Raw genomic sequence first — 9,970 nt, 5'->3', positions numbered from 1 at the left:
AAATGATTAGAGCACTGAATATAGGACTCAAGCTCCTTGGGGATTCCAACCATCTATCATGCTCCTTGTTCTATTATTCTCCTTAACTGCAAAACAAAAATATAAAAAATAAAGAGTAAAGTTAGGATACGTGTGATTGTGTGAAAAGCTTATGTAAAAACTAAGGATTGGCAGCATACCTCTTCTGGGGTTATAGATTCAGTAACATGCTCTAATATTCTTTCAGAATGTGTAACATTTGTAATATTACCCACCATCTCAACTACACTCTTTGGAGAGTTTGGGTTGAGTTTTACATACATCTTAACTTCAAAAGCTTCTTTCAACATTCTTAAGCACTCTCCCATTGCAGCCAACAGCTTTCGAGCTTTAGTAGTGTCAATTAGAAGCCTCTTCCCTATTTATAGGGGATCAGTGTTATCACTAGAATGCACTAGTCCTCTAAGACCATTGATATAATTTGATATCAATCTCTTTGCTCTGTTAATCTGTGACTGCTTACCAGTCAACCTTACTGCCACAATTAAGCGGTATCTCTTGTCTATTAATTGAAATAGCCGAACTCCGGACTCATTCTGAAGCTTCCTCTGATAGTCTCCGCCTGGACCAAGTATTCTACCCATCAAGTGTGCTGGGAAAATAAAATCCTCGTGGATGTTGTTTGCATCTGCAACTATAGGTAAGTACATGTCTTCAATAGCTCGATTTATCTCATCAGGAGAAACAACCCTGCCACAGCTGCCAACCCTAAGAAACCAACTAATGACCTTCTCAGCCAACTCCATATCTAGAGTATCTACCACCATTTCAATAGTGGTTTGGGGAGAGCTGTCAGTTAGGAGATTAATCTGTACCCTACACCATTTGGCAATGATTCTAACATTCACTCCTTTATCCCCTTTCAGCAACTGAACCACTTCAGTGCCTTTTATCAATCTTCTACACCTTTTCTGATTAAGCCTCTGGATGATATTCGCTGCTGTTAGTTTTCCTTGCACCATCGAAAAATTCGAATATGATTTCCTCAGCAACCGCTCTCTCATCTTCCATTCCTATGAGCCTAACAAACTTGGTTATCTCGTTCCCATTACCTTCTATGACCTCAATCAGATACCCTCATACACTCTATGAGTTTCCCTCCATTCTTAAAGAGAATTTACCTACAAATACCGCTCTCTAAAATATCTATCATGATCCCTAATCCACTATTCCTACTATGAGAATTTTTTTTTGTAATACTCACCATTTCAAGGATTGTAATACTCACCATTTCAAGGATTATTATACTCTCCTATTTTTCATATACTCTCTCCATGTTTTTTTAAGTGTTACAGTTTGACTGACACATAGTTTTAGACAATTTAATTAACTTAAATAAAATAAGAGGTAAGTGGGGTAGTTGGAGTATTAAAAAATTGTAAAAGAAAGATAGTGGGGTTAATAGTTTATTGAAAAGTAATGAATGTGAGAGAAAAAATATAATAAAAAAGTGGTAGTGGGTTTAGGTGGAGACCATGAGAGGAGAGAAATATAATATTTTAATGTAGCTTTTTGCCAAAAAATGAAGTGTAACACTTAAAAAAACACGGAGGGAGTGGTGGATTATTTTTCGACGCACGTCGTTCGTGGATTTTTTTATAATTTTCCCCACGTTAAATATTGTGTGTTCAATTCTCTACTACTTATACACTCACCAACCTTAACATGTTAAATTTGGTGTAGTTTTGTGATTCATATACATTCAATGAATTATTTATAATAAAAAAAAAACGCTTAAGTGCTGAAAGGGTTCCAGAAAGGCAAAACAGTTGATGAGACATGTTGCAATTTATTTATATCAATTATAACTTTAATTTATGTCAACATCAAAATATTAAAATATACCTTTGAGGAGGTGGAAGCATTGGGAACATTCCACGCATCATGAACCCTTAAGAGCCTGTGAATCCATCCGGTGCAGCCTGCATGTCTGGCCAACCAGAGTTTTAAGGTCATAAAGTGCACCCCATGAAGCAAACAACAGCAAAATATGCACTCATGGGGAAGCAGGTCAAAAGGCATAGCTTTACCAAAACAGAAAAGAAAACCACTAAAGGCAAAGTAATAAAGATATTGCTATGAGGGTAGTCATCAGTTGACGTGAGCGAAACAGCAACAGCTAGTGAATCATTCAACACTGATTGTTTCCAGAGTGTTTGTAAATCAATCAATTTGATGTTTGTAGTTAGTATCTTGACAGCAATTCAAACTTCTAAATTTATTTTCTCAAGTCACATAAACTATTGTCAAGAATAAGTCAACCTTTGTCCGGTTCGCTCAAAATAAGTCAACCTTTCGATTAACTCAGAATAATCCAACCTTTATAGGGTATCCACTTTAAATGAGTCAAGTGACCTGCAACCGTTTATTAACCGGTTATTAATGTTAATTGTGACACGTGTCAGAATGTGATTCGTCATTTTTCTTATAATAATTAATTAGGAATTATTATATAATTAATTATTAAAAAATCTAATAATTATAAATTTTTTTTTAAAAAAAAGAAAAGAAAAAAACCCCAACCCCCCTCACCCCTCCCCTGCCAGCTCACCCCCCTCCCCTGCCAGGCCGCCGATGGCCGGTGACCACAAAATTCCCCGGCGCCGACACCGACGGCCTCTACCGCCCACCCAACCCCACTCCTTCCCCTTCCCCTTCCTTTCCCCTTCCCCATTCACCTTTCCCCACCCAGACACGACACCACCCCCTCCCCTTCACCCCCTGCCGGAAACAACCCCCCTCCCCCGTCTCCCTGTAGAAGTCGACCCCTCCCTTCCCTTCCTTACCATCAGTCGACCCCCCAAACCCTTAAACCCACCCTAACAAAATCGGAATCGGGGTTCAAGGGTTTTGGGGTGTTGATTAACGGTGGGGAAGGGGAGGGACGGGGGTAACGAGGTGGGGAAAGGAAAGGGAAGGGGAAGCGTGGGGGCGTCGTGGGTGGAGAGGCCGTCGGTGCCGGCGCCGGGGAATTTGTGGTTGCTGGCTACCGGCGGCCTGGTAGGGGAGGGGGAGAGCTACTGAGTTGGCAGGGGAGGGTGAGGGGGTTGGGGTTTTTTCCTTTTTTTTTTAATTTTTTTTGAAATTTATAATTATTAGTTTTTTTATAATTAATCATATAATAATAATAATTCGTAATTAATTATTAATAGAAAAATGGCGAACCATAATCTGACACGTGCCACAATTAACCTTAATAACCGGTTACAACAGGTTTTGACTCATTTAAAGTGAATACCCTATAAAGGTTGGATTATTCTGAGTTAATCGAAAGGTTGACTTATTTTAAGCGAACCGGACAAAGGTTGGCTTATTTTTGACAAATTTTCCTAAACTATATATGAAAGCGCATATATTAGTGATGTGCAAGGTGATACTTCTCCAAGATATTGTAATGAGAAGACTGCTACTAATTAGTGAAGTCATTAATTCATGATTATTAAGCACAACAAAATCTAAATTATGCAGGAACAATTAACTTCCAGAAAAATTGCAAGAACAAGCAAAAATAACAAAATCAATTGATGAATGAAAAAACAATCAAAGAAGAAGAAATCAAACCAGATTCTAGACTCTGTAAACTATTTCTAACATAGAATTATCTGAACTATCTGAATTTTGAGCCATTGATGCAGAATTTTGGAACAAATGTAGAAGAAATTCAACAATGATATTCGAAGAAAAGATCAAGAAAATTTCTAAGCAGCGAAGAACAATCTAACAAGAAATAACAATATCAATTGATAAATGAAGAAACAATCAAAGAAGAAGAAGAAATCAAACCAAATTCTGCAACCTTAGTTCTATACCATGAAGAAAGCGGATTCATAGCTTGAAGAAGAAGAAAATCAAGAGAAATTTATTTAGGGATTTTTTTACTTTTACCACCAAAAAAAATCACGAAATTGTTTTTTACTACCAAAAATTTTAAAAGTTGTATTTTACCACCAAAAAATTTCTAAAAATTGTTTTTTACCACCTACCGTCAAGAAAACCGTTAAATTTACGGTTAAAAAAAAACTCTTTGATTTTCGTGCGCAAAACATGTTGTTCATAGGTTTGGGGGGCCTTTTGGTTTTATGGGACCAATTTAAAGTCAGAATTGACAAAAAATGATCGGAAATGCCTCGTTTTGCGTATTTCACGCAAACCGAGGTATTTTTAAACACGCAAAAGGAAGCATTTTCGATCATTTTTTGTCGATTCCGACCTCAAATTGGTCCCAAAGGACTAAAATGCCCCCCAAAACCCCTAAATATGATGTGTTTGGCACGAAAATCGAAGAATTTAAAATATTCCGTTAGGTTTTTTACAGCATGTGGTAAAAAACAATTTTTAATTTTTTTTTGTGGTAAAATAAAAATTTAAAATTTTTGGTAGTAAAAAACAATTTTGTGATTTTTTTTGGTGGTAAAAGTCAAAAAATCCTTTACTAAGAAATCATCATAATGAAAATATATAGCTTACAAGAAGAAACTTCTATTACGAGTAGCTTTATGATGTAACTAACTTGCTAACTCAACTATTACATTAATAATAATAATAATAATAACTAACTAAAACAGTAGCAGCAACACTACTCAGGGGTGGGGGAGAGTAACAAAAATAATTTCAGTTTAATTAAAATAATTTCAATTCAACAAAAATAAAGTGAATTGAATAGGACGTAAATATGAGTACTTGATTTGTCTCACTTTATTCTAAATGAGTATGTATCCATTTTCTTCCCAACTAATACATGTCTACATACATCATACATGTACTACTTATTCCAAACATACTACAGACTTACAGAGTACTAAGTAACTTCTAAAATTTATTATTACAAGCAACAAATTTTGAACTCTTGGTAACTATTGTTATTGTTTATTATTATTGTTGTTTTAAATATAGATGAGAAACTTATATTTAGGATCGGTAATGATCTCTGGTATAGTTTGATACCTAGACATTCAACGCAAAATAAGTCCTTAATCAGGATTTTATTTTGCAAAAAAATATGAGTGATTAGATTGGTGACCAATATAACAATTAACAACCCTTACAATCGTGTTTTGACAACAATTAAGCCTAATGGAGAATTGTATAAATGTTTTGCTTTGATTTTAATAGAAAGTGATTTTTATACGAGGGAAATAGAAAGTAAACATTTGGAAGAAGTAGATGGATTTTATCAAAACTAACATTCAACAAGAGTAAAATTTGATAGGAGGCTCAACCCACGTAAACGGTGTGAGTTTGCCAAAATCCGATGAAAGACCATTGTGAAAATCAGTCTCAAATATCCTCTTTGCTAAACTGTAAACACAAAGATCTCTGCCACCTGGTCCAACTCCCCTGTTCCAATTATTGATATAGTATATGCAATTAGACTTATATCCATGACATTGAGCAAGAGAAGGCGATGCCTCGACAGAAAATGATGAGTTTGAACCATTGAAAATTGATCTGTTTCCCAAACTCAATACTTCATTGAACGTTAAATTCTCAAAATCCAACGCATATACTTGAAATCTTGTAATTAGGGGCAGGAATTCGGGATAATAGTCTTCTAATTGAACCACTTGACAGATAACCAACAATTGGCCAAGCGATTCTGCCAAGTAATAATACTTGATCCCCCTTGCCACTTGAATTGGTAGGCATGGTAGCTTATTCGTCACTTGAAAATGAGAATTACTTGATAAAATCAATTTATTAATAAAAAGTCGTACAAACATATTCAAATGAGAATTACATACATACCTTAAATTTCACAATCAAACCAAATTCATTAGCGCCATAAAACTCTCCTTTATAAAATGTTGCATCAGTGTAGCAAAAAGATATTTTTCCCAGCCATGGAGAATTATTGGGACATGTGACATGAATCCACCCATCATCACCATTCCTCCAATAAACCAAAACTGAAAGAGGAAAATAGAATGTAACGAAGACGGTGAAATCACAACTAGTTGAAGGGTTGGCTGATAAGCACAATTTAAAATCCGATGCATCATTGCGATAGAGGTTAAGTCTTGGGAGTTTGATAACGGCATTGGTGAAAGGGTTGAAGAGAAAGTGGTGTTTGGCTCGTTTCGATAACACGAGCAGCCAACCATACGCAGATAACAACCTTTTCTTGTCATACTGAATGTTTAGAGAACTACTCGTAGGAAGCTCAATGTGGCAAACCTTGTGCTTAGATAGGCTGTACAAACGACGGATTGTCGTCGACTCTTATCATTCGAGCATGCTGTATGTAAGACCTTATCATTCGAGCATATTGTATGTACCCAAAAGGCACTTAGCGACTTTTGCATTACAATTTTCCTCGTTCTTTTGATTTTAACAGACATTTTGTTACTTCCAATTATTTAATTTGCCTTCAAGATTTTTAAAGGATTTGCTTCTTATAGGCAGCGGTGTACTTCAACGAAATACAGTGCTTTTAAAAGACCAACGGTATCCTAACGTATACGTTTTTGCAAAGTTGCAGATCATTACTTCCATGTTCAGTATGATAGAGTATAAAACATATTCTTGGGCCTCAACCATCAGCTTAAGCTTTTGGTTGAGATGGTTCTCTAACATGGTATCAAGAGCCAGCGTGACACAAAAGGTCACGGGTTCGAATCTCATCCACCCCCCACTTTCAAGTGGAATATTAAGCGCTGGGTATGAGGGAGGCCCATGCTGCATCCACACTTCTAGCCCAAACGGGCTCTCGCAGCTAGATCAGAAATCAGATTCTTGTGTATCATCAGATCATTTTTGTTACTGAGATACAGGGAATATTTCCTGCAAATTTTGGTCTATATATATTCTGTTCATCTGTTCTACTACCAAGTATAACATTTATCAATTAGTCATTAGACTCATTACTCATAGTACGTACGAGTACATGATTTATCTCATTCTCTGTCATTTGAAATTGTTTAATCAGCTTAATTAGGTACTGTCATTTGAAATTGTTTAATCAGCTTAATTAGGTACTGTCATTTGAAATTGTTTAATCAGCTTAATTAGGTACTGTCATTTTCTCAGGTACATGACCTCTATCATTCTCTGTCAGTTTGTTACATATGTTTAGTGCATACATTAATCAATTTTTGAGTATCAGTAATGAAATTGATTAATTGAAGAGACTACGAGTATTAATAACAAAGTCTCATAAAAATATAAAATTAATCAATTTCATTACAATTTTTTTATTCAAAAACTTTCCTTAGAAATTAAAAATCAAAACGCTTAAGAAAGTAGTGGTTAGCAAAAGAACAACCATTCCATTGACCAATTAATAAATTCCACAAATTCACATCCATACATCCACTACTGTCCAGAGTGATCACTCACTCACTCATTCACTCCCCTAGTATACTCCCAACACAAATTATTGAAGATTCAACATTGACCCAAAGGACCACTTATGCCGTTTTATTTACTCTCGCATAGTCACATCCTCTACATTTAATTATAGATATTGCGATTCAACTAGCTTAATTAATTAAAGTTTTAAAACTGATACTCCGTATGTAACAAAATGCACGTTGTTAATTCATCGCTTTGATAAATTATCTCTCAACCACTCACCACTCCCCTTATATATCGAACCATCCCCACAACAAATTTAACTCCAAAGCACCAAATTTCTTTATCAAATCATTCCTTCATTAAAATTACTAAAAAAAATCAACCCAAAAATGGAGTCATCAACAAAAGAACGAGAACAACAACACATAATCCTCCTCCCATTTTTAGCACAAGGCCATCTCCGACCATTCCTCCACCTCGCTCACCGCCTTCTCTCTCAAACACCCTTCACTCTCTCTCTCCTCACCACCCCTTTAAACGCCGCTAATCTCCGCCGTCAATCCGACAACCTCAACATCAACCTTAACATCATCGAACTCCCTTTCACCAGCACCGACCACGGTCTCCCACCCAACACCGAAAACACCGATAAACTCCCATTAACCTCCATCATCAAACTCTTCCACGCATCCACTTCACTCGAACCTCATGTCCGTGACTACCTCACGCGCCACCACCTGCACGACCCACCCGTGTGCATCATCTTCGACGTGTTCTTGGGCTGGGCCGATAACGTGGCCCGATCAGTTGGGTCCACCGGAATCTGCTTCAACACTGGTGGGGCCTACGGTGTCGGCGCGTATGTTTCAATCTGGAGCAATCTACCTCACCGGAATGTCGGTGATGATGAAGAGTTTTCATTGGCTGGTTTTCCGGAAGATCGGAAACTCCGACGTAATCAGCTTCATCGGTTTTTAAGGTTTGCTGATGGGTCCGATGAATGGTCGAGGTTTTTCCAACCTCAGATTAAATCTTCCTTGAATTGTTCTGGGTGGTTGTGTAATTCTATCGAGGAGATTGAACCGTTAGGGTTTCAAGTTTTTAAGAATTTCACGAAATCTCCTATTTGGGGAATTGGTCCTTTGATTATGACATCTTCGAAAAAAGATGATGATGAGAAGGAAGAGGCTTGTTTGAGGTGGTTGAATCAATTTGAAAATGACTCTGTTTTGTACATCTGTTTCGGGTCACAGAATACAGTGACTCCGATTCAGATGATGGAGTTAGCGAAAGGTTTGGAGGAGAGTAAGATCCCGTTCTTGTGGGTGATTCGGCCGCCATTCGGGTTTGATTTCAATGGGGAGTTTAAACCCGAATGGCTGCCTGAGAAGTTTGAGGAAAGAATGATGGAGAAAAAACAGGGGATGTTGGTGAGAGATTGGGTGCCTCAGTTGGATATTTTGAGGCATGAGGCTACTGGTGGGTTTTTGAGTCATTGCGGATGGAATTCGGTATTGGAAGGTTTAAGAGAAGGAGTGCCAATACTCGGGTGGCCGTTGGCGGCGGAGCAAGCGTATAATTCGAAGATGATGGTGGAGGAAATGGGGGTGGCGGTCGAGTTGACTAGGGGGTTGGAAGGGGAGGTGAAGAAAGAGTGGGTGAAGAGTGTGGTGGAGATGGTGTTGGATAGAAAGGAGGGGAGTTGTGGGTGGGAGATGAAGAAAAAAGCTGTTGAAATTGGGGAGAAGTTGAGGGATGCTTGGAAAATTGAGGGAGATTACAAAGGATCTTCTGTTAAGGCAATGGATAATTTTGTAGAGTTTATAGTTTCTTGTAGGGGAAAGAAATCTAAAGAAGATGCTTGAACTGGTGTTCCCCGGGTTTGTGAGATCGATACATGGACATCATATGCTTACCGACAAGTATGGTGCATGTGTTGATGTTGTATGATTTTTTAGTGGAAGAATAATTATGGATTAGTTGTTAAAGTAGTATTAAACTATTAAGTAGGAGCAAAAGGCAGTATTTTTTTTAAAAATGATTTCTGTTTTGCAGAGATTATATGTAATGTTAGATGATTGAAATTATCTCAAATTCTCGATCATCGATTCAATGTTTTCCCCTTTTAGCATTGACATCGTAGCTTCACTGAGTTGAATGAGGGATCTTAAAAACATGATTTGAATTTGTGTGTTTTATCTTCTTTTGATTATCATATGCTTGGTATAATTAAACATTCTTATTACCTAAACAAGGCAGGGACAGATTTGTAGTTCATGTAGAGCATGCTGTATTTTACATCAATGTCTACATGACTTGTCTATTTGTCTGTAATCAAATATGAATCTTATGTTTGGCAAGGTCGTTACTCGTTAATGACAAAAGTATCCATTTAGCAATGCCTCTCCCGACTTTATGCACACACTATAACCAACTAACATGTGTTGTGCACACGCTATACACAAATGGAAACATTGTCACAATTGGTCGTTAATTTCCTTTTGATGGGTTGTGCTAATAGACTAATAGAAGTAGTTTATTGGGCCTCCATTTAGTCTTTTGCAGTTGGGCCCAAAGTAAGATGCCCTTTGGCCACCCAAACACACATGTCTACTTAATTAAATAAATGTAGAAATTA

The 9,970-nt window shown here is 37.1% G+C and overlaps 1 pseudogene; it reads left to right on the top strand.

Moving 5' to 3' along the window:
* Positions 1-7,566: 7,566 nt before the first annotated feature.
* On the top strand, positions 7,567-9,511 carry LOC145585858 (UDP-glycosyltransferase 92A1 pseudogene; annotated as a pseudogene).
* Positions 9,512-9,970: the final 459 nt, after the last annotated feature.

This window comes from Chenopodium album, chromosome 16, assembly GCF_948465745.1.
Source record: "Chenopodium album chromosome 16, dcCheAlbu1.1, whole genome shotgun sequence".
NCBI lineage: Eukaryota > Viridiplantae > Streptophyta > Magnoliopsida > Caryophyllales > Amaranthaceae > Chenopodium > Chenopodium album.
Note: the sequence above shows the minus strand (reverse complement) of the source record. Positions and strands in the feature narration are given on the sequence as shown.